The 23,670-nt window shown below is 51.3% G+C and overlaps 1 protein-coding gene across 1 annotated transcript in view; it reads left to right on the forward strand.

Moving 5' to 3' along the window:
* Window positions 1–23,670, forward strand: part of ELFN1 (extracellular leucine rich repeat and fibronectin type III domain containing 1) — a 175,710-nt gene that overhangs the window by 116,670 nt on the left and 35,370 nt on the right. The window lies entirely within an intron of this gene.

The following is a 23,670-nucleotide window of genomic DNA, read 5'->3' on the forward strand; positions in this document are numbered from 1 at the left end:
CATCTCCCAAACTACTGCACCAGGCAGCAGAGTTTGGGGAGGGGGTGAGCAGCCCTCAGTGGTGAAAGAACAGGTAGGGACTACTTAGAAAAGCTGGACGTGTACAAGTCCATGGGGCCAGATGGGATGCACCCGAGGGTGATGAGGGAGTTGGCTGATGTGATTGCAGAGCCGCTGATCATCATCTTTGAAAACTCATGGTGATCAGAAGAAGTCCCAGATGGTTGGAAAAGGGCAAACATAATGTCCATCTTTAAGAAAGGGAGGAAGGAGGATCCAGGGAACTACAGACCAGTCAGCCCCAGCCTGGTCCCTGGAAAAATCATGGAGCAGATCCTCAAGGAAGCTATTTGTAAGGACTTGGAGGAGAAAAGGGTGATCAGGAACAGTCAGCATGGATTCACCAGGGGCAGGTCATGCCTGGCCAGCCTGACTGGCCTCGATGATGAGGTGACTGGCTCTGTGATGTGGGGAGATGGGTGGATGTGGTGTACCTTGATTTTAGCAAGGCTTTTGGTATGGTCTCCCACAGCATTCTCGCAGGCGAGCTAAGGAAGTATGAGCTGGATGAATGGACCATAAAGTGGATAGAAAACTGGCTGAAGCATCGGACTCAGAGGGTAAGAATCAATGGCTCGATGCCCTAGTTGGCAGCTGGTATCAAGTGGAGCACCCCAGGGGCTGGTCCTGGGGCAGGCGTTGTTCAGTGTCTTCATCAGAAACCTGGAAGATAGCATAGAGTGCACCTGCAGCAGGTTTCGAGAGTAAACCAAGCTGGCAGGAGTAGTCGATACACTGGAGGGTAGGGCTGGGATTCAGGGTGAGCTAGACAAGTTGGAGGATTGGACCAAAAGAAATCTCATGAGGCCAAGGGAAGTAATTATTCCCCTCTATTCAGCACTGGTGAGGCCACATCTGAATAACCGTGTTCATTTTTGAGCCCCACACTCCAGAAAAGATGTTGACAAATTGGAGAGAGTCCAGCGGAAGGTGACAAAAAATGGTTTGGGGGCTGGGAGACATGACTTATGAGGAAAGACTGAAGGAACTGGGCTTATTTAGTCTAGAGAAGAGAAGACTGAGAGGGGAATTAATAGCAGCCTTCAACTCCCTGAAGGAGGGTTGCAAAGAGGATGGAGCTGGGCTGTTCTCAGTGGTGGCAGATGACAGAACAAGGAGCAATGGGCTCAAGTTGCAGCACAGGAAATTTAGGTTGGATATTCAGAAGAATTTTCTCCCAAGGAGGGTAGTAAAACGCTGGAACAGGTTACCCAGAGAGGTGGTGGAAGCTCTGTCCTTGGGGGTTTTCAAAACCTGGCTAGACAAAGCCTTGGCTGGTCCTGCTTTGAGCAGGGGGTTGGACTAGATGTGACCTCCTGGGGTCCCTTTGAACCCTAGCTTTCTATGATTCGTTCTCTAGGCCCTTCCTTTTGCCTCCAGAGCTGCTTCCTTTGCACTTAAGAAGGGGCATTGGCATGATGAGCCTCTATTCAGTCTGGCCGGGAGGGCTGATTGTTAGGCAGAGGGCCACTCTGCTCACTGTCCTTAGCGACACTCCAGGGGCTTCCTCTTTGGACGCTGACTTGCAGATTTGGCAGATGGGCCATAAGGCCGGGGAAGTGGATCCAAAGGTTCACTGGGGAGGAGGCATCCTGCTGCTTGTTTGGATATCATTCTTGCTCTTTTGATGTTTGGGGTGCCTGGTCATAAGTTAGAGGGACAGGCTCTGCTCTCATGGAAATGCAGGATCCTTCCTGGGTCCACTGGGTTCTTCTAATTTTGATCCTTATGGAAATCCAGAATATGGCTGGGCTGATCTCACTTCATGCAAGTAAGGAAGGCAATTTGGTATTAGCTTCTCCTTCCTGTCCTCCATCGCTGAGCCACACTGGATGATATGTGAAATAGCCTGAAAGATGTAAACGGTGGTTGCATTGTCTGATGGGAAGCAAAATGATTGCTTGATTAGGCATGACTAGGGAAAAAGGAGGACAAAGGTTTTAGTGCAAAGAGGAGAGCTGGACTATAGGATGGTAAATGAGAGAGCCCTGTGTGATTGGTAAGGGATATAATTCAAGGGTGGTATATATTCCTTCCCGGCTCCCACAGACAACCAGCTCACTCCCTGAAGCATGCAGTTTGATATCCCTGTCATTAGGAATAGCTGCAAATGCTAACAACATCCATAAATTTATCCAGCCCTTAAGGAAAAATGCCAGCCACATAGTTTGTCTCAGCATCTGCGGCAGTGAAATCAACTGGTTGACTCTATGCTGCGGAAAGAAGTGTTTTCTGTTTCCGTGTATTGCCTGTCAGCTCCATGGAGTGATCCCTTGTTCTCACACGGTGGGACAGGATGCATTTCTTCTCTCCTTGTGGCAGCAACTTTCACTCGTGGTCTGTACTCAGTGCCAAGACAAGATGTCAAGTATTCAGGTGGGAAGACTGTTGGATTTCTGTTTCCCAGGTGTCGGTGCAATGACTTGCTAAGGTTAGGAGGCCTGATGAGAGCTGTAATTTTAGATTCCTTTTTCACTGCAGACTTTGGAGGATAGGGGGAGAGGATGGACCAAAAATTGCACTCTTCACCCTTCAAAGTGGGGGAATTAGACTGTTTTGCCACTCACCTACAGTGCTTCCCTATATGGAGGCCCTGGGAAAAGTCACCAGGTCGTGCCAGCTTTCCCTGGCTTGTGATGACCCACCAGCTTGAGAGCAACTGCCCAGAGACAGGAAAGCTAAAAACTTCCCCATGAAGCAGCAAAGAACCCAGCAATTCACTTAGTGCCGCTGGCATAGATTAATAGGCATAAATCAAAAAAGGGAGGGATGGTTTTTAATGCTAGAGATGGAGGCTGATGCACCTCTCCCCTTCAGTCTGGCTTCCCAGGGGATCCTGCCCATGAGTGAATTGAAGTCTGCTTTTCTGAAGCCCAGGGTCCTTACTGTGCTGCTCTCCATCCTTCCCTTCCTCAGGAGCCTGAACTCAATCGTCTCGTGGTCGCTGCTGCCCAAGTTGCCATCCACTGCTACATCCCCCTCAGGAGGCCCGTCTGAGCCTGACTGAGTCCTCTTTGGAGCCTGGGGTCTAGTTCTTACAGATCATGACCACTTCCACACACAAGGACACATTTTAGCTGACACTGGACCTGCAACCAGCCCACCAGGACCTGTTCCCAGATGTCTCTCCTTATTAATTCCCCCTTGGCAATTTTCTGAGGACCAGCCTCCATCTCTAGCATTAAAAACCATCCCTCCCTTTTTTGATTTATGGATATTAATCCATGCCAGCGGCATGAAACACATCAGGTCAAAATAGTATATTCATTATTAAATTGCTTTTGTTCCTTATCTTTTCCTTTCCCTCCCCCAACAAACCCTTCCTTTCTCCAACGCATTAGGAACCAGTGCCCCTCAATGGGTGAAATGAATGCCAGCATGGAGCATCCTTGCCCTGTTCTAGGTAAAGCTTTGCTATCTTGGCCTTCCTCCATAGAGGGCCGTGCCAAGACCTTCCCAGCAATGGGAAGCTCCTTACAGCAGGGCCAGCCAGTGTCAATCAAGAATCAGGAACACATGGCTAGCAAAGGCATAGCCACTAGTGTGGACAAGGTCATGGGATGCTTTTCAGCAACCCCCCTCCATGAAAACCTGCTCAGATTACAATACAGAAGCAGGCCAAGAGCCTGAGCTGGCTGGCAACAGCGTGCAAAACAGCACCCAGGCAGCGATTGAGGAGTGAGCGCACAAGCATCGAGCAATGAGCTGGTGCAGTGATTCTCATGCTGGCTCCTGATCCAGAGTGGCGAGTACCTGGACCACTGTGGGGGTGTGGAGAGGAGCTCCCAGCTTCAGGGTGTCATAAAATACTACCAGCTCCATGGGCTCTGGCATCCCGTGTGCTCAAGTCACTCACTTGGCTGCAGTGATCAGCCATGGGCATGGAGCCTCACTCGGCTCCAGGGTGCCCTGCTGTTCCTGAAGCACATGACAAATTAGTCCCAGCAGCCAGCACATGGGCTCCTGGAGCCTGCGAAGAGCACCTGGCAGGCATTCGAGACGGCCTCTCCAGGCTCTGAGACATATCATCTTGCTTTAAAAAAAAAAAAAAAGGAACCATTGCAAAATGTACTCTTCCTTTTTGCTAATCTTGACACTTGTGTGAAGTGAGGCATCATCCCGCCAGGCTCCCACCTGTGTGTGCGACTCCCTGACAGGAGCCAAGGTGCCTGCGTCTTCCTGCCGTCCTGGTGAGGCACACGCAGCCTGTGCTCTCTGGGGTGTGAGAGCGACTGGCACCCTCCTTGGGGCCCGGCTCTCACTTACACCACTGCTGTGCTTAAAGCGGTGAGGGAAGGGCAAGCTGCTACATCACCACCTTTGCACTCCCACTATCCTAGGGCTGAGCAAGCCCTGCCTGGCTCTCTGAGGGTGCACTGATTTCCCCACCAGCCCCTGGGAAGCAGGTAGCAGCCCTGGATAGGTTCTTGACACAGGATCATAGGAAAGTAGGGCTAGAACAGAGATCAAGACCATCTAGGCCAGCCCACTGCTCAAGGCAGGATCATCCCTGACAAAATCATCCCACCCAAGTGTCTGCCTAGCCTGCTGCAGCCCATGCAGCATACCCTGAATGCAGCAGCAGAGCCCTGACATTAGTCCCAGGCCAGACAGAGAAGCCTTCTGCTCAGCAGTGAGCTGCAGGGCTGTTTCTGCCTCATATTATGGTGCTTTGATACTGCCAGCCCAGCATCAAAAAGCCTGAGTCAAGTCTAATTAAGAACCAGGGTCTATACACCAAGCCAGGCTTTTTGCCATGAGCTTTTCCCAGGGGAAGCTGGAATTGGTACCTACTTGCAGTGCCTCTGTGGTCTCTGCCTGCCCAGACACCAGGCAGGATGTGTCCTGTAGTGGAGGAGGGGGTTGGGGGACTGGGGGCTCAGGCCTCCATGTAAGCAACCTCGTACACAGGCCCTCCTTTCTGCTGCACAAGTACTCACGTCTAGACACATGGGAGAAATGGAGAGGGGCACGTAGGCATCATTCACTAATGACAGCCATTTAGGCGGTGGGAACAGCAGGGGAGGAGAGGGATTTCCCAGAAGCTGCAGGGGGAAAAAGTTTTCAGGTCCTGCTGGTTCCTGGTGAGCCTAGCTGCAGATGCTCACCCTACGCAGGCAGTTCTGGAAGTGGGAATGTGTTAGAGGAGGCATTCTTGACTAGCCTGAGTTAGCATGCAGACACGGGACAAGACATGTTTGAACGTGGTAGCTGTCGTTGTCAGTGCTGGGATCACCCTCCACGAGTGGTATGGCTAGGTCTTTGGACACCATGCCCGCTCCACGGATGCTGAATGCAAAGGGCTGTGGCCAGCCTCTCGGTCACCCGCCCTGCTACAGCACAGTGGATCCCTCTCGTGTGCTGCCTGCTTCCGCTCCCAAGGCGAGTCACCTCTTGCTAGTACTGCTTGACTTCTGGGGCTGTGTTGTGTCCCCTCTTACTTGTCTTGTCCCAGTCAGATGCCCCTGGGGCTTTTCAGCCCTGCTCATGAGGAAGTCTTTCCAGGCTCCTGATCATTCGCGGTCTCAACCTCTGTACCCTCTCTCCCTGCCATACCTTGGATGTAGCTATTTGTAGATCCACTTATTTTAAAACCGCAAGAGACCCTTAGCTCATCTAGTGTGCCCTCTGGCATTACACAGGTCAGAGAATTTCATCCAGTTGTTCCCAGAGTGAACCAAATCCCTCCTGTTGATATACCTGCTGTAAGTCTCTCTTCTCTGCACTTCACCTATAATACCGTACCGTACCAGCCTGTTTGGAGTCGCAGCTGCCATTTTGTGAGCATGTTCGAGGGGAGATGTGCACACTGTGCTCTCTCTCACGGAAATGTCACTTTGATCATGTTCTGATTTGTTCCCTGCCCTCATCTAAGCCGAAGTCATTCGGAGTGCCCCTGCATCGCTGCGCCCTTGTTCACACAACTGCTCAGCCCTGATGACCAGCCTATTCCCTGCATGGGCTAAGCCAAGCCCTAGCTCCACGGCTGTATTCACGTGCCAACTCCATTCGTCTTCTAGCACCCACATAACTGCTCCTGCCATGGCATCAGCAGGGGTTCAAATGAATGGAGAGAAGAATGGCTAAAAGATGAGAGGAGCTCCCTTCCCTGTCTCTTCCTAGCAGCAACCCCGCACTCCATTATATCCCCTTCTTCCTTGGCTGATGTGGTAGAAACCCTCCCTCTTGTTGTTAACTGCACGAAGCCCCCCCACCTCCCAACCCCCAGAAATCCCAGTACCTTCAGCCACAATTGTCAGCCTCTGACAGCTCCCTGTTATGAAATCAGCTCCACGCAGCAGGGAGTTGGCAACTTGCAGAGTCCAGGCGCAGGTTGAAAAATATTTGGGTTTCCTTTAGGTACAAATGAATATGTCCCAGTGGCATTCAGGCTGCTTTTGTTCAGCAGACTCTTAGGGGTGATTATTGCTGTTTTTCAATTTAAAACTAGGAGCCCTATTTATAATGTATAGCATACAGATTGAGCTGAGTTTCTTTTTTCTTTAACCAAGCATTTAAGACATACTCTGCATTTCACTTCTGACAAACTGGGGAGGCAGAGGCAAAGCCTGGTGTCTGTTTTCCCCGGTTTCTTTTTTAAACAAAAAAACCAAGCAGCCAAAAAGTGTTTAAGCTACATCCAACCTGAACGTGACATTGCTGTGGGGTCAGAGGTGAGACTGCTTTGGGATCATCTTAGGGAAGACTCTGGAGCATTGACAAAAATAGAGTTTTTTGGACCTAGATGAGGAAGGTTGGGGGGTGGGTAGGTGGGAAGTGCTGTGAATGTAGATGAGCACCACTGTGCATAGGCGAGAAGAGTCCAGATGGGAAGGACTCTGGGCTGTGGATGCACAACACGTGGAGGCTTTTTATGGTCCTCCTGCTTCCCACCCCTTCCTCACTTGTCAAGTGTGGTGGTTGGCGAATGAGGGGAGACTCACCCTTCTGGCCAGAAGTGAAGCATGCTCCATCCTCAGCATCCTCCGCCCTGGGAGGAGAATGAGAATCGAATCCACGTCTCTGTTTGGCGATGCAGAATTTCACCCTTCGGCCTCTGGGTCGGCAGACACCCCAGCAGGATAATCTAGTGTGCAGGATGCTCAGGTAATGGTTAGATGGACATGCTGCTGGGTGGGGGGCACAGAACACTGTTGGGCTGGCATAGACTTGTTGGCCATGTGCTAACATGGGCTTCACTGGGCATTGGCACGGGACTCTTGATGTGATGGTATGGATCCTGCTGCCATCCTGGCACAGAAGTCTGGTTACTAGATAGCCCGTGCCCTGGGCTGCTAGTGCAGAAGGTATGGGGTGATGGGCTGTCCTGCTTTGGCTTGCCAGCAGAGCCTTCTGGTTTACTGGCATGGAATGGTTTGGTAGTATGGCAATGCTTTGGTGTCATGGCATGACGTGCTCTGCTGCAGTGGCACCGAATACTGCAATGGGGTGGCACAGAACAGCCTGTGGTGGGAGAGACTGCGTTGGGACACTGTCATAGAGCGCTCCAGCTTGAATACTCTGGTGCATGGGCCTGAAATGCTTTGGCACGCTGGCATGAAAGTCCCATGATCTCCTGTTGCCAGCCCAGGCCAATATCTTTATAGGCCTCAAGTTGTAAACCAGCCCAGGAACTTGACTGATAGGTAAAGTGGGGTCCCAGGTACGTGCAGTAGCACACAGCCAACCCAGAACCCATCACCGCTTCATCTGGTCTTTAAGGCTGCAGACCTTGATGAAGATGTTGCTCCAGGCACGGCTGCCTTGAGCTCACTGGAGTTTCCCTGGTTGTCTTGAGTTCACTGAAGATCCCTGAGGCCTCTTGGCTATTGTGGGCACTGCCCTGCTGAGTAGGTCTTTTGTTCTGGTCCTTATTGTGTTTTATCTCTCCATGTTTCTCTCTTCCCCTCCCCCCTCCCCCTTATTCCCACAGTTTAGTTATTTTCTTAATTAAATATAGATTATGGCACTGGGAATAAGGGATTATTATTTATTCATAAGCTACTTAGATTTTAAAGTGTATGCAGAGCAGGGCTTATCGTATGTCTGTCTCTGCATCATTCGAATATCAAGGGCCAGGATGAACTTGTATGGCCTGCTGAGGTTTGCCTTAATCTTCTTGCTTGCCTCTGCTCTCTTCCCCCGGGGTTTCTGCAGCAGAAAGAGAGCTACTCCTCTTCACCTCCATCCCTTATTCCACGCTGGCCCCTTTAGACACTCGTTGAGCTGAGTCTCCTCAGCCTTTTCTGGGGGAATTTTTTTTTGCTATTACCTACTCCCATCGGCTGTCCAAGCTGAAACACCATCTTTGCATTGCCTCTTTGCCAGGGAGTCTGGGTTTGTCTCACCACCCCCAGAAGAGCCAAAACATGTGAGCACATGCTCTGCTGGACGTGCTTTTGGAAAGTTTGTAAGGTCATTTTTCTCCCTGCACTTAGTGCTTGTTCTGAACCCGGGCTCGGCATGGCGATGCTGTTGTTCACCTGGTAGGAGGAGGGGGAAGCAAGTGAGGCAGGGGGAGCTTCATCTGCCTGCCAGGTATGTGCTGGAGGTGAGTGCATCCGAGTGGACTTGCTAGGGGCTGATTTCAGTGCCAGAGGATGGCTGGGGCAGGTGTTGTGGTCCAGGCACCTTGCTCAACTCTGAGCTCTTTAAATAATGCAGAGCTCTTTAGAGCATAGCTTGCTGTATGATGCCTTGGTGCAAACTGATCTTGATAAATTGGAGAACTGGTCTGAAATCAATAAAGTAAAATTCAATAAAGACAAGTGCAAAGTACTACACTTAGAAAGGAAACCATCAAATGCACAGATAAAAAATGGAGACTATAACTGACTAGGCAGCAGCACTGAAAACAGGTATCTGTGGGTGAGAATCAGCACAGTTACGTGAATATGAGTCAGCAGTATGATGCTGGGAAAAAAAGGCAAATTAATTCTGGAGCATATTAACAGGAGCTTGATATGTAAGGCACGAGCGATAGGTATTCTGCTCTGCTCAGCACTGGGAAGGCCCCGCTGGGAGACAGTGTTCAGCTTGGGACATCACTTGGTCTTAAAGATGTCGACAAATCAGGAGTCCAGAGGCAAACAACCAGGATGGCGAGAGGCTTAGCAAGGCTGTAGGAATGGGAATCTAGAAAAGCTGGACTGGCAGCACCTGTCTCAATGCCGTCATGAAGAGGATGGTGATCAAGAGGATGGTGTCTATGAAATCTATGAATTGTTCTCTGTACCCACGGGTAGAAGGGGAAAAGCTAATGGCTTTGAATTGCAGCAAAGATGATTTAGGTGAGATTTTTAGAAGACGAGCCCTGACGTTAAGGGTGGATGAGCATTACAGAAGGTTGCGTTGGCAAGGCAGCAAGGACTGGATGCTTTAAAGAACAGGGATGTTCTCAATATACCTGAGCCTGCCTCAAAGCAAGGGATGTGCTAGTGGGGTGGGAAGGGAAAGGTGGGGGGAGACGAGCAACCATTTTGGCAGGCATGGCACAAGTTAAGCCCTGCGTCCTCTACAATTGCCATTTTGAGCCCCTTCCCGTGTCCAATCTGCTGCTCTGCTTTCTGCTCCCTTCTTCCCTCCCTTCTCAGCTGTGTGTCATGCACAGAGGCTGTCCAGGCCACTTGTGTGAGTAACTCTGGGAGTCTTGTTCCTGGGAAAACTCCAAAGAGAGGGGCCTGAACTTGCAATATCCTGCACACTAGCTCTCAATGAACTCCCTGAGCGTGTGCAGCATTGGCGGGATAAGCACTTTGGAGGTCTGGGAACAATTTATTGTCAGTTTGCTCATCACAAAGGGTCCTGAGCAAAGCCCGTCCCTAAATCCTGCTGCAGCGGTCTCCAGAAAAGCTTTCAGGAGGGTGATTAGAGACAGACTCTGGGAGACTGTCCTTCTGGTGTCCACACACAGTGATGCTGACTCTCATAAGGGGCCCCCAGTGAGCAAAGCTATGGAGAGGTAAAGCTTCAGTGGTCCTGATCCATGAGGAAGCAGGAGCTCCAGCAGAGGAAGTGTTTAGGGACACTGGTGCCATTTCAAAACACTGCACAACTACTGAGTGCATCAACCTTCAGCTGTCTCTCTCACACATGCACACCCAGCAAAGAAATGTATTCCTTTATATATATTAATATATATATATAGAGAGAGAGAGATGTGTATGTGCACACACATGTGTATATATATATATAGATATAGATATATATAGATAGGTACAGATATAGATATGTATATATATGTATGTGTGTGTATGCGCACGCACATGTGTATATATATAGAGCTAGAGATATGTATATATATGTATATATATGCATGCATGCACCCACACATGCACAAACCATACTGTGAAGCAAGGCATCCTTCCACACCCTCCTCCACAGGTGCACGTGGGCACCCCCCACACATACACAGCTCAAGTGCTGCCTTCCTAGACAGCTGCTCTCGCACGTAGCCACACATCATCACAAAATGATGCAGTCCTACATGGGCTTGCTCGCTCTCACGCACACATGCTGAAGGAGTGCATGTGCACCAATTCCTGCACACCCACGCAGACACACCGCTAGAGGTCTTCAGCAGTTGGAGCCTGAGCCAGACTACGGGTCATAAGCAGCCTTAAAACCATCCGCTCCCTCAAATGCGTCCTGTTTGGGAACTGCATGTGCCATCCTCCTGCCCCCACCCTTCCCCCATTCCTCATCATCACCTCAACACCAGCTACGTGCAAGTTAGTCAATGTTTGTGACTAACCGAGAACTAGCGCGTTCCTCCAAATCACTCCCTTTCAGGGGGCCTTTGGCCATAATTAATGCTTGCTGTATAATTAGATTGATTTTTTATGTACTCTGAAAGATGAGGGGAATTTCTAGACTGAAGGCCAGGGGGACAGCTCCCAAGACTGTGGTGTGGCAGAGCTAAAGGCTGTGTGATGGGACAGAGGGATGCGGCCATGCCCTTTCCATCAAGAGCAGGGAGTGGTGGAAGCTGGTTGAGGCCCGTGCTGCACAGATGCGCCGTATTTACGGAGCACGTGAGTTGGACGGCTTCAGTAACGGGGCACATTGGGGCATTGTGCTGCTACAACCTTGCTTCCAGAATGGCGCCAGTCGGTTTTGTTTCTCCTGCTGAAACACATGGGTCGGTCAGGCTATAGGCAGCCAAAGCTGGCGGAGGACTCGGGTGCCAGCTGCAGCAGATGGCCTGAGGTGGGCTGCTAGGTATTACTGACCCAGGGGAGGAGGAGGACGCCACTTGTGCATCTCAGCACCAGAGAGGCTGGGAGACAGGCAGGGAATATCACCCCTGCTGCCCCTCTGATGATGCCAAGGGCTTTGTTTTTGCCTTGGAGGCCCCATTTGTTGATTTGCCATCTCTGGTGTTTTCAAATGCCTGCAGACTGCCAGCCATCCCCAGGACTGCCCTGGGTGATGTGGGAGCATTAGCAAAGCCAGAGGCAGTGCTGTCGTTGCAGCGGACAGTAGTATTCTCATGTCAGAGCCACGGATGGGACTCCAGGATTGGGTGACAGGGGGCTCAAGCTAACACGAGCAGGATATCATAGCAGTGAGCAGTCGTGCAGTACATCCCAAGCCTTATGCACGGCGGCTACTGGGAGTGACCAACCAGCTGTTCCACTTGTGTTTTTCCCTGTGTTGTGAGGTGTGGGCCAAGCAAAGCAGCCATCACTCGCTGCACTTCTTTCTCATTCATGCCACCAGCGGTTCCTTATGCAAATGTGTGGTTTCTTCCCGGCTGCCGCAAGCAGCATCATTCTGATCATGTAGAAATGATAGAGGAAGCCATAAGCACAGACTCAGAGACAGCTTGCCTCATGTGGCTCAGCAAGACAGCCATGGGCACGCCTGGGACAAGTCCTGAGAGGAGCAGGTGCGGGGGGCACCTGGAGCAGGGCAATGGGGCAGCAGGAGTTTGGCATCTGTCTGCATCCCCTTTGTGCTTTTGGACACTCCCCCCTTAAACACCAGGGGCGGGGAGGGTGCTGAACTGGGAGCTGAGCTGCACAAACACGAGCTTTTCATTACAGGTAGGAAGGGTGTGAATAGCAGCCTCTTGTTCACTAGCTGCGTGGGCAAGTGGCCGTGCCGTCTCGCGGCTATGCTTGTGATGGGCATCAGGGCCTTGGGATTGCTGCTAACAGCTCTGCAGCCTTCCCTTCAATACAAGTGCTAGAGGGTTACAAGGCTCTGGCCATTCGCCATGCAGGCAGGGCTGGACACAGGCATGGGTGAACTGGGCGGCCGCCCTGGGCCCAGTCAGAAAGTGGGCCCAAAAACGGTAATTTTTAAATTATTATTATCATTATCTCTGGGGAAGGGGGGCCAATACTAAAAGTTCGCCCAGGGCTGCCAGAAGTCTAGGTATGGTGTTGCATGCAGGCACATCTGCGATGTCATTACTCCGTTGTGTGAGTTGTCCACAGCTCATGGGGCTCTTACATGTTGCCATCAGCCACAACAGGTGTCATGATGGAGTCCACAAGACTGTTTATGGGCCACTGCCGACATCTGTCATGATAGGAACACCTGGAAGCTGTTGGGAATGCTACAGCAGTTGTGTGCAAATGGTCAGTGTGATGGTATACAATGAGGTCCCAGGAAGCTCGCGTTGAGATTTCATATAATGGACAGAAAAGCAATTTGTAAACACCCCCTCGCCTGCCCCACCAAAACCCTGGTGCAAAAACTAGGGTCCTAAATGCCTGCTCTTATTGGTCAGGCCATAAAAGTCAGGGAGAAAGGCAGCACTGACCCAGGAGTGAGCAATTATTTTGATTGGGGGGGCCGCTTAACAAGTTTTGGTGAGCTGCTAAGGGTCACCTCCTTACAGTTGCCCCTCTTCCTAGTCACCATCTTGGGACCAGAAGTCCCACCCCTAACCCTGGCCTTTGCCACCGGAAGTTCCTCCCCTTGCCCTGGACATACTTGTTTTGGGAAGGGTGGGTAGGTTGCCATTTTGAAACTGGGCAAAAAACAAATCATATACTAAAAAAATCAAGCAGTTACTATAACTTATTTTCATTTTATTTTTAAAAAATATTTTTGTCCTGATTTATTTGTGTTTGCATAGTGTATCTAGAGGAAATTGCATAATAGCTCAAAATACAGTCTTAGTCTTGTATATAGTGTGTGTGGGGGGGTTAAGGAGTGGCTGTGAGGGTTGTATGCGGGGTGTGGGTGTGGTGAGTGGGGTGTGTGGGGCGAAGGGTGGGTGTGGAGGGGTATGTGGGTGGGGTGTGGGAGGATGTGTGTACAGGTATAGTAGTGGTGGGAGTGTGGGAGTGTGTGTGGGGGTTGTGGGAGGCTGTTTGGGGGTTGGGGGGAGAGTGTTGGTGTGTGGAGGGTTATGGTAGGGAGGTGTGAGACTGTGTGTGGGGGCTGTGGTACGGTGGGGGGTGGGAGTGTGTGTGGGGGCTATGGGAGAGTGTGGGTGTGTGTTGGCATGTTGAGAGGTGGGGAGCCAGCCCAGCTGGTCCGTCTCAGCTGCAGTTCCCAGTTGCAAGGCTGGGACCCATATGGTACAACACAGGGCCACCCCAGCCCAATCTGGTACAACGTGGTTCCAGCTGCAAGGCCAGGGACCTCACAGCGTGGCATGGAACCGGCCCAGCCCAGCTGTGGTGCATGGTTCCCAGCTGTAAGGCTGGGTCCCACGCAGTATGGCACGGAGCCAGTCCAACCTGGCCCGGCCCCTCCGTGCCACGCTGCGTGGATCCTGGCCTCACAGCAGGGAAATACGCACTGCAGCCAGGAACTATGTGGTGCAGCACAGGCAGCCCATCCCATCCTGGCAGCACATGGTTCCTTCTGCAAGGCCAGGACCCATGCGGCACAGCGCAGAGGAGAAAGGCCAGGCTGGGCTGGCCCTATGCTGCGCCATACAGTCCCCGGCCTTGCAGCTGGAACCACACTGTGCCAGGCCAGGCTGCATGCTGGTCAGAGCCGGCGGGGCTATTCTGCTTCCCTCACCTCCAAGCTGCTGCTGCTGCCCTGCCCTGCCGCGCCACTCTGCGTGAGCAATCAGGAAGCTTCAGTGGGAGGCTCCCACCCAGCACATGGAGGTCTGGCTCCAGCTTCCAGCCGTCTTCCACCCGCTCCACCTGCCTGGCTCAATAAGCAGCCCCTGCGGACAGACGGAGTGAGTGGAAGGTGGCTGGGACCTGGAGCTGGATTTCCGTGTGCTGGGCAGGAGCCTCCCATTGAAGCTTCCTGCCTGCCCACCCTCCCAAAGCAGCGTGGCGCAGCACAGCGCAGTGCGGCGGAGCAGGAGCAGGAGCTGCAGCTGGAGGCAAGGGGAGCACAATAGCCCCTCCGGTCCCAGCCAGTGGGATGATTTAGTTGAGATTTTTAGAAGACGAGCCCTGGCATTAAGGGTGGATGAGCACTACAGAAGGTTGCATCAGCAAGGCAGCTCCAGGACTGGATGCTTTAAAGAACAGGGATGTTCTCAGTATACCTGAGCCTGCCTCAAAGCAAGGGATGTGCTAGTGGGGTGGGAAGGGAAGCCGGGGGGGGGGAAGAAGGGCAACCATTTTGGCAGCTTCGGGTGGGGTTGGTCCCGGTGCGGCTGCAGCCACCCAGGAGATGCTGTGCTCCCCTTGCCTCCAGCAGCCGCTCCTTCTCCCACTCCTGCCCCTGCTGTGCTGCTCCAGGCAGGGGGAGAGGGGTGGGAGGGAGCTTCAGCCTGGCTCCTGCTGGAGGTGAGGATAGCAAAGAAACATCTGGCCAGCTGCAGCCGCACTGGGAACAGACCCACAAGCAACTGTGCACTAGCTGGGGCTGGGGGGAGTGCAGCCCCGGGCTGCCTGGGTGGGCGTGGATGAGGCTCAGCCCATGTGGAGCATTGCAGGCGCAACTGCGGGCCAGATCCAGTTACTTGGTGAGCCAGATCTGGCCCGTGGGCTGTATTTTGCCCACGCCTGGGTTATAATCTAACCTCTGTTCTCAGCAATGAAGGGGTAGAGTTGAGTCAGGCTCATAAAAGCACTTCTCTCTGGAAGGAGCATCATGGAGCAATTCCTGTTTGTCCCTGGTCTTGTCCTCGTTAGAACAGGCATCTCCAGGTTTTTTAACCATATTTTGTTCTGCCTGTTAATTACGTGCCCTCTGAGTACTGTGCCCACCCGTGCCATTCAGAAGAGGCCACAAGGCACCAGCTCAGTGTTACCCAAATGAGAGAACTGCAACAATCAGCTCTGAAAAGCCGCCTTGTCGCGCACAGGTGTTATTAAGCAGCCACAGATGTTATACATTCTTCAATTAAAAACCCATAAATTAAAAAAAATAATGAGACACGCTCCGTGCTCAGCCGAGACAAAGGAACAATCCGTCACTAGCGCGGCACTGGGCAAGCTTGCTGTTCTGGGCATTGGCACGTTCAGCTGGTCAAACAATGTGATCAGCTAAACATCTGCGGGGAGTGTGCGACAATGCTGTTGTTCGCAACATCTGATTCCTGGAATTGGCAGTGGGCCTTTTGCCTGCTGTCGTGTAGAGGAGGTATGATTGTGCCATCCAGAGTCCCTCTGGGGGCGGATTCTGCTCTCCGTTACACCCCGTAGCTCGCAGGACTCTGGTAGTAGCCCTTTAAATCGTTTGTGAGCCTTCTCGCAGTGCTTACATTGGAGCAGCTGCCACAGCTGTGTGGTGCCTCTGCTTTGCGTGTCACCTGCAGTCAGTAAACTCAGGTAGTTGGCCCCCAATGTGGCTGGTATATTGTTTTTGCTATCTCAGGTACTTTTATAGTCCCTATTACCATAGTAACTAATTGTCTTCAAAGACCCCAGTGAGCTTTGGAAATATTAATTCCCCTTATAGAGATAAGGAGATGAAACAGCGAGAAGGCTGGGTCCAAAATATAGATACTTAAAAACCCCACGCCAGCTTCTGCCTGTGCCTCGAGACACCTGCATTCCCCTGGGAAGGGAGAAACCTGCCTAAATCCTGGCGGTGCAATCCAAATTTTCCACTGCAAGATTCCTGCGCTTCTCTCCCTGGCAGGGTTCAAGCTGGTAGCGGGTGGGAGGAGATGAGATATGAGGACCCAGTTCCAGTCCCACCAGTGCTGAAGGAGACTTGAACCTCTGGGAAGTGGGAGTGTTTTACCTGTCAGGATCTGGGTTGTTGTGGGCTCTCTCGGTGTCTTCTGCTGAAGCTGTTCCACTTGTTTAATAGTGGGAAAGGTGGGATAGCGCTGCCTCTTGCCTGTATCTTGAGTAATCGCTGGGCTGGAGAGAGTTCTCATTAGTATTCGATAGGGAAAACTCACCCTGCCAGGGCTCACAGCCCTGCGGCTCCATTTCCGTGCATGGCTCGCTTCTTGCTTGGACACTGCTGTGAGGAAGCTCGCCGCAGTGGCATTCTCTCACTGGCATGCTGTCTCCGCGCTGCCTTCTCTGCCCCCAGGTTGTTCCCATTGCTGATAAATAAAACAATCTCTAATGACTTCTCTCTGTTTTTCCCCCTCGCACAATATATCATTTTTTAATTTAAAAAATGCCTGGTGGAAGCGTAACAGGCTATTAAATGTTTTGGTCCGTAATTAACATCAAACCCCTGACTTAAAATCTTTATGGATTGAGTGAGCTCCATTACTGGGTACATGAATAATACTTCCACGCTGCTTGGAGGTCCACTTGGTTAATATTGGCTTGTTTGCGTGCAGAATGTTCTAGCTCGAGGAAGGATCTCCCGAATCTTCCTCCACGCGTCCCCACGTCCTTTCCGGCGGGTGGGGTAGGGTTGCAAAGCCTTTTTACCCAGCTGCAGCAGCATGCACAAAAACAGGCGCACCCTTAAGGACAGGATTAGCCACAGACTGGGACGTGCCCGAGAGAAGTGAACCGGGGTACTTGGGGCACGTCTACACCAAAGCACTCAGCGTGCCCCTGCCCCACTTGCCCGCTTGTGTTCTCCGAGCCTGGACGTGTCCCGGTGAGGCTGGTCCGGTATGTCCTTCTCCAGCTTCTCGCAAGTCCTCGAGCATCCAGGTGGCATCATTTCTGCAGCCCGTGGAGGAGGTGGGCCTGGTCTGCTGGGGACCCACCTGGCCAGGACAGGCCACCTCCTAGCACTCAGCGACTCCAGGGACGGTGGGATTTGAACCTGTACAGAAGTTCTCTCCCCACACAAATGCTTCCAACAGCAACAGCTTTTCTCAGCCAGGGTAAAAATAAGCAAGACAAAGATAACGCCTTGCTCTCTCTCCCAAGGATAGGAATAATAAGGGAGTGCACCCTCCCCCACCATAGGCGAGGGAGAAACACAGCCAATAGTTATCTTTAACAGAGGAGGAAGCAAACAATAGATGTTTGGGAACTCATGGCACGTTTCCGCAGAGAGAGCCTTCCCTCCACCCATGCCAAATAAAAAGATGTAGAGAAAGCAATTTGTCTTATGATTTATGCCAGCGCTGTGCGAGGCGGAGGCCTGAGACGATGCTCCTACACAGGGAAAAGGGCAGGCTGTGATTTAATATGGAGCCGCAAGCGTGGGGGGGGCGAGGGGGGGCAGCTGCGCTCGTGTTGGAAACGGCCTTGCATCCTTCGCACGGCGCCACGTCACGGTGAAACCAGCCGTGGCTGCTCTCGGAGCGTGCGCCTGCAAGCGTGCGAGGGGTGTGCAGTTCAGGGCCTCACCTTCCCTGTTTGAGCACAACTGCCCACAAACCTCCCCTCCTTGACACAGGTTACTTGTTCTTAGGACAAGATTTAGGGTTCCCAATTTGCAATGCCTCAAAGGCTCTTGGCTTTCATTGAGTAGGGGCTCAGCCCTGAATCCGTCTTGTCGCACCAAGTATTGCCCGGGGCACAAACACAGCTCTGCCATCCCTGTTTGCCCGTGGTTACTTCTTGTGAGTGCTCTATATTAAGCTGCCTAATTTTTCATTCTCTAAGCGCACGTCAGTGGAGGATCCCATCGGTCAGTCCAGCACATTCCTCTAGCTGCCCGATGGCAAGCCTGCCCTCACTCAGGCTCCCTTACCGCATCCCAGCTCTTTTCCTAAAAAGCTTTGGAGATAAAGAGATATTGAATTCTGCGATGAATCTCACCCCTTATTATAATTCATCCCATTTAATAATGAACATTTTCCTGAGGCATTTAGAAATCTGTCTCTCCCTTTGGTAGTTTTCCGGCTTTCACATCCGCATGTTAAGGTGGAAAGCAGTGTTTGACTGGAAGAACCATAGGCTGGTGTCTCAGCTGTAGGTTCAAGACGATCCCACTGTGATTGCACATCACTGTCACAGGACGTGAATTGGCTTCTCTCTCGTACTCCTTTGCCGTCTAATGTGATACTTGAGTTAGGAGTAGCCGGGATGCTCATAAGACTTTTGTTTTTTGCACAGGCAACCTGTGGATAGGTTTTTAGGTAATGCTTAAGGTGCAACTTTGGCAGTAGTGGAGAGCAGGCCCAGGGACGTGTGCTGAAGTCGGTTCAGCATGAGTAGGCCAAAGGCTTCAGCATAAGTTGGTGAAAATAAATGATGGGCAAGTGACCTCAGGTCACAGGAGTAAGATCTGAGCAAGCTAAGTCAGTCAACTAAGTACAAAGCAAGAAACCAGAAACACGAGTTATAAATATTTTGAGATATTTTAAGAATTAACAAGGCACAAGCACTAGCCACAGATAATACCATAGCAACCAAGTGATGTAAATGCTGATCACTGTCAAGTAAGCAGGGTGATTATAATTTGTCAGACCTGAGGACCTCAGAGAAGTGGGGAGCGCAAGTCTGGATAAAGCAAAGGGCAAAATGTTTCTAAGCCGAATATGCATAAATCAAAGGCACATTAGTGTACAGATGAATACAGCTTCCTGGACTAGTGCTGGTGGGGAAGATAATACACCAACATGGTGACTATCTGCTGATCTGTAAAGCGCCCACCTGTCTTGCCTGCTCTGGGTATCCCCCGCCAAAGACTAGACTGTGTAAGAAACACAGTCATTTTGTTCTCCTGCTTTTTCCTTTGTGCAGTCCTAGCTCTTCTGCTTTCCCCAAGCTTGTTAATGATAATGTGTTATCTCATTTGCGTGACTTAAAGGGCTCAGTCAATTGACAGCTATCTCTCCGAACCCACCAACCCTGCCCATTAGCACTGCATGCTAACGTCCGTATGAACAGGACAATGAGCAAATCAGGCTGCAGCTTTGGCACCCAGTGTGATGCCCTTCTGCGAAAAGATACCGTGAAGATACAGCGCGTGCCTCCCGTTTAACACTTACGCGTGGAGAATGAAATGAGGATTTGCCTCCCGTAGATAACTAGCCTGCCACAGAGCATATGACTGCTTTTTGTTTCAGCCTTCCCTTTGCTTTCGGGTGTGGGGGTGTGTGAGCGCGCACACACAAACGAGGGAGCAAAGTGAGTTAGTGAGTAATTCAGCAGTAAACAAATGGGGTTTGCAGTTCTTTAATGGAACGGAGGCTGAAGCAGAAATAGAACTATCTAGTAATTTTCCTTTGAAGGTAAATGATGTGTGTTTAAGCCTCAGCAGATAACAAAAATAGACATGAAACTTAAGAAGGTTTAAACAGTGATTTTCCTCCTTGGTTTAAGTGATTAGCCCAGTACCTTTTTGCTGAATGCAAATGACTGCTGGAGTACTTGAGTTTTGGTGCCAGGTTTTTAAATGAGCACTTGCCTATGGGTTGAAAGACCTCTTTGAGAGAAAGGAGGGCAAACCTTGCTCTGGACTGCACCATGAGCAATGGGTTGAGGAATAGCGGTACAGGGAACACGCTGCTATCATTAACCCTTGGATGGTCTTTGTTTCGGTCAGCCGAGCGGTCACATAGATGGGCAGTAGTCAGTTCCAAAGATCTTGGCCTTGTACATTGTACCTGGTGCCATTTCAGTGCCTAGGGGTCCCAACTGCTTCCCTCACTGTAAAGAGTGTCCTCAAGCAGATGCTTCCCACCACAGGCCACTTTCCTGATTCAAAAATCACATCAAATCCTGGTGACGATTGCAGCAATTGCTGGGCTAGAAGATTGGGACTAGGGCAGGGGTCAGCAACCCCTGGCACGCATGCCGAGCACGGCACGCAAGGCCATTTTGCTTGGCACACCACCGCCAGCCCGGGCTCCAAGCAGTTGCAGCCGGCCCACGGAGCCCAGGCTGCTCCCAGCAGGAGGCTGGGAGGCTGCAAGCAGACTGGGCTCTGTGGGCCGGCTGCAGCCAGGAGGCTGCAAACAGCTGCTCCGGGCTGTCCAGCACCTTCCAAGGTAGACATTGTGGTTTTTTTCAGCATTCCAGCCAAAAAACGTTGCCTCCCCCTGTACTAGGGTATTAAGACATTAATATTCACGGCGGGCTGTTTGTTAACGTCATTGAAGCAGGTGCAACAAGGAGGAATCAGCACCTCGCGACCAGCCGGCTCTCTGCAGGCGATCGGGAATGGTTCTGCAGGCTAGAAGCAGTTCACGAGATCTCCCTGCCACAGTGATATGTGGAGTAGTTTTTCTCCACCGAGCAGGAGGGTGTGTAATAAAGTCCTTGAGGTTCCTTCCATGCCTCTCTTCCCTCCATCGATTCGGACACGAACCTCACTCTAGAAGAAAGGGCCAAACTCTCCTGATCGGAATGGGAACTCTCCCTCCCGACGTCTTTAGTTGTAGGCTATCCCACACTGACCCGGGGAACTTCCTGTCCTCGAGCCACCTGAGCAGCCCATATTCTACCTCTAGCCCCGGTTTCCCTGAGAAGGAGGGATTTCCTTTTTGGCAGGGGCTTCATTTGGATGCAGCTAGATTCTCGTTTCTCAGCGTAGTGTGGACAGTGCCATTCCAGAACTTTTTTGCAACTCCTGCTGCATCCAACAGTGAAACAGGGGAGCCAGACTCTGAGCTTAACACAGTGGTGGGCTTAAAGCAAAGACAGAACAGAACAAAGGGCCTAATCTTGACGGATGCCCATTGTGGACCTGATCCTGAAAGGGGCTGGAGACCTGCCAAAAGGAGGCATGGCACATCGAGCAATTGGTACTGCACTGCACCGGGATCAGGCTTCCAAACTGGGGGTGGAAATGAAAGGCCAGACTAGTCCCTAAAGGAGGAGCACATAGTAAAATTGTGATCAGAAGCCCATGGGAGTCAGTACAAAGATTTTTAGTGACTACAGTGCATTTTCGACCAGGCTTTAAATTCACAACAAGCAATGAAAACTCACCTCTGGGACGACAGACACTCAAAGGCAAAGCTACCCCCTGGATAGAAGCAGATGAGGCCTGAGGTAGTACTGCCCAGGAGCCCGGGTGTACTTCATATCTCCCAACAGCTGCAAGCCAAGGCAGCCGGTCCCTGAAAAAAAAAATGGAAGAAACAGTCTTTACACCAGGGTCTAAGACAAAATGAGTCCAAGTCCTCCCCCTTCGGGTGGAGCTGTATCATCTGTTGGGCTGGCTGGTCCCAGAGCTTCTTGGAGAGAGGGAGAAAGGATGATAAGAGGAGTGTCAGTTGTCTCCCTTCCCCCTCCTGGAGTCTGATGCCAAGCAGCCAAGCTGAAAATTAATTGCTTACAAGGTTTATGTTTTATTTTTTTTCAGAGATTTACTGAACTTTAAATCAACAGAATACTATTTGTACAAAGGAGAGAAAGTAGGACAGGCGCGGCGGTCTCCAATTCCATCTCTTTTTCCATCCTTCTGTCTGCCCCACTCAGGCCTTTAGGTTTGAACTGTGCTGCCCTGGTCTGGGAAATCCTTAAAAAGCTAGGCTTGTGGGCAGCCCGGCTTCAGCTTCCCCTCTGAAATCCCTGCCGGGGAGCGGTGGCGGCTAATGCCCGCACAGGTTCCTTCGCGCGTGTTCTGCTGAGTCAGCTCCATTTGGAACTTGGCCTTTCCAAAGACCGCAGCTCTCGGCAACGCAAGCCAAGATTTTATGGATAAATATAAAATGAATTAGGAGGCAGGTTTTAAAATAAAGAATTGCTTTTGGAATCCAGGAGTAATAATAATTTCTCCTGAGAATACAGAATCCCTTAATGCCTGCTAGCAGAGCCATGCACACTCAGCAGCATGGCGCCCGCACCTTGCCAAATGCAAGCGTGGCTAGCAACGCGGCACGTAGACCCGGCCCGGTCCAGGTTTGTTCAGTGGCACGGTGCCTCATCAGTGCCGGTGAGGACTCTGAGTTGGTGGGGTCTGTCCCATACCAGATGGCTGCCCAGATCACTAGGTTGGAGAGTTATAGTCTCTTTCACCCCCGAATATCTCACCTGACCCCAGTTATCTTTCCTGCCTAGTGCAGGAGGTTGGACCCGACGATCTTGCAAGGTCCTTTGCAGCCCCCTATAATCTATGAATCTATACAAGATGGCATAGCTCCAGCTGGAAAGAGATTGATACTAAAGCCCATGAAGCAGGGGTCACTGGGTCTTCCACTTTTGGGGAGACCACTGGGATGTTGGTGATGCTGAACTGGAAGCTGCCTCTCTCCATGTTGAAAGGCTTCTCTCATTCTGATGCAGAATGAAAACAGGCATTGACATTTTCCATTTTGAAGTGGAAGTCGTTTCCCCAGCAGCCCTGCTCCGCGGTCATTGGAGGCATGACAAATGAGGGCTGCTGCCAGGGTGGAAGGGGTCAGAAGAGGTGCCGCAGGGGTCACTGCAATCTGATGGGGCTGCCACTCCAGCTAGTCAAGTGCGCATGGAGGTACAGTGAAAAGGGCTGTTTCTTGATGATACCCGTTGACTCTCTGCTGTGGGCAACAGCTCCATGAGCACCCAAATCAAGGGGATAAAAACAAGCAGCTCCTTATGGAGATAGATGTACTGTGGAGTAGTCATGAAGACTGTAATAGCCCGGGCTTGTATCTCCATGGTGTTGTCCCAGCCTCTTCGATGGGCACATCCCAGCCTTCTTCTAACACAACGTGCCTGTCCTGAGTTTCAAGGCAGCATTCCCTGGAAAGCCAGCATCGCATCCAGCTGAGTCAATGTGTTAACAGTTCTGTAGCTAATAGCTAGATCCTCAGCAGTTCGCTCAAGCTGTATGTTTACACAGACAAGGGTTCCCACATTGCGATTTTCACATTACCCAGCTTGTCACACAGATCGGTCCCGATGCAGCAAAGCAGAAAGGCGTGCAAATGGGGATGATTCCCCCAGCATCGGTTCCATGGCTAATGCCCACGAGGATGCCCCCTACTCTTGGGATGGGGCCCACTGAAATCAGTTGGTCGGCAGGATCCGGGTTTCCATAGACTGGCTGCTGATTTCAGAACTGGGTATTTTAGAAATAACAGTGTCCCTTCCCTCCCCCTCCCCACCTCTGGTTCTGTAGCTCACATCCCAGAGCCCAGGAAAAAAGAGAAACATTATTAGCCAGGGCACAGCTAAGCTGAGTGAAGAACAGGGACCCTAAGGGTAGAGAGCAGCTGGAAAAGTACAGCCATCCATGAGCAGAGGGGAAAACATGATGGTAGTACCTGCAAGACCAGACTATGTATAGGGCCAGGTCAGGACTAAGCTCCTACTGTGCTAGCATGACACACGCATGTGACAGGGGACTGCCGGCAGCCCAAAGAGATCACGGTTCTAAAGACACAAGACAGATAAACGAAGAGTCCTTAAAATCCCAATTTCT

This window comes from Gavialis gangeticus, unplaced genomic scaffold, assembly GCF_001723915.1.
Source record: "Gavialis gangeticus isolate Ggan-Ray unplaced genomic scaffold, GavGan_comp1, whole genome shotgun sequence".
Classification (NCBI taxonomy): Eukaryota; Metazoa; Chordata; order Crocodylia; family Gavialidae; genus Gavialis; species Gavialis gangeticus.